The following is a 1,869-nucleotide window of genomic DNA, read 5'->3' on the forward strand; positions in this document are numbered from 1 at the left end:
CTCCAGAAGAGGGCATCAGATCTTGTTACGGATGGTTGTGAGCCACCATGTGGTTGCTGGGATTTGAACTCCAGACCTTCGGAAGAGCAGTCGGGTGCTCTTTACCCACTGAGCCATCTCACCAGCCCAATAGTGCGAGTTTTAAGATGGACCATTTCAGCCTGTCAATGGTGGCACATACCTTTAGTCCCAGATCTCAGGGAGGCAGAGGCAGGCTGATCTCTGAGTTAGAGGCCAGTCTGGTCTACAGAGCAAGTTCTGGGACAGCCAGGGCTACACAGAGAAACCTTGTCTCAAAAATAAAAACAAAAACAAAAAACTCTAAGACAATAACAACAACATAAAAGTACATCCCAATAGGAACTAACAACAAACTCGGACAAACCTAGAAAATGCAAACAAGTGATGACAGATGGAACTTCCTTCTCCTTCTTCTTCTCCTCCTCCTCCTCTCCCTCCTGCTCCTCCTCCTCCTACTCCTCCTTCTTTCTTCTTTCTTTGTTTTTTCCAGTCTGGTTTTTTCTGTTGATCAGGCTGGCCTAGAACCCACAGAGATCTACTTGCCTCTGTGTTCCAAGTGCTGGGATTAAATATATGCACAACCACCACCCAGCATGGATTTTTTTTGTTTGTTTTTCAAAACAGCATCCCTTAGATCTGTTCTGACATTGTGACATTTAAAAGTTGACATGAGATTCAATTTTGGAGCCAACATTATAGTTCCTCTGACATCATTTCACTGTGTCTGTATCGTCTGATGGCCCTCCAGCTCTGGCTTCTTTTCAGAGCAGTAAGATAAACCTGATGTTAAACACTCTGTATCCGGAAACTGGAGGGCATGGTTTTTTTGAGAGGATTGATACGAACTAGGGGACCCCACCCCCAAGTTCTCAGCACAAAGGAGATTTATTTGCACCAGAGGGACAAAGGGCAGGGGTAAGGGACAAATACAGGAGAGAGAGGGCATCAGAGAAGGGGAAGAGAAAAAAGGGGAGGGATCAGGGGTATTTGTCTCTGAGTGGGACAAAGGACTATACTTTCATTCTAGAGAGGAGACAGGTGTGGCCCAAAGACAAATGCTGGTTTATAAAAGTAAAATGGCAAACCCTGTATTAGGATTATGCTTCATTTCAATTGGGCACGTAAAGTTAGGTGAGCCAAAGGGGCATTCATTGATGGCTGCACTTCAGTACTTTCATAGCCAGACGTTGGCAGTCAGCCTCAGGAGAAGGAAGTGGCCGTAAAAGGGAACAGATCTTGGTGACTAGCTTTAGGAATGTATTCTAGTAGTTTTCAGCAGGGGAGGGAATGGGGGAAGGGCAAACCTGACAGAGACATGCCTGTCATGCCCACCGTGCCCCCACCATACCCACCATGTTCGCCATGCCCGCCATGCTCAGGTTAACCAGATTCCTTTCATTCCCACCTTTTGTTTTATTATTGAGTCACTTGATTGTGGGTGAGCATCCTTCTCTGGCTGCTTCCTGCTGGCAGGTTCCTTTTCCAGTGATAAGTAGTAAATGTGGTCTTATGCTCTTGTTTTCTCTTGAGGGTGAATTAAAAACAGAAACAGAAACAGCTTTGTGGTAGCACATTCTCATAATGCCAGCACTTGGGTGGTGGAGGCAGGAGGATTGGAGGATAAAGGTCATCCTTAGCCACTGTGATAAACCACCATGACCAAAAGCAGGTGGGGAAGAGGAGGTTGTTTCTTTTTTACACCTCTCAGGTCACACTTCGCCACTGAGGGAAGGCAAGGCAGGAACCTGGAGGCAGGAACTGAAGCAGAAGCCATGAAGGAATGGCTTGATCCTTGTGGCTTTATCATCCTGTTCTCCTCCTCCTCCTCCTCCTCCTCCTCCTCCTCCT

The sequence above is a fragment of the Mus pahari genome, chromosome 18 (assembly GCF_900095145.1).
Source record: "Mus pahari chromosome 18, PAHARI_EIJ_v1.1, whole genome shotgun sequence".
Lineage (NCBI taxonomy): Eukaryota > Metazoa > Chordata > Mammalia > Rodentia > Muridae > Mus > Mus pahari.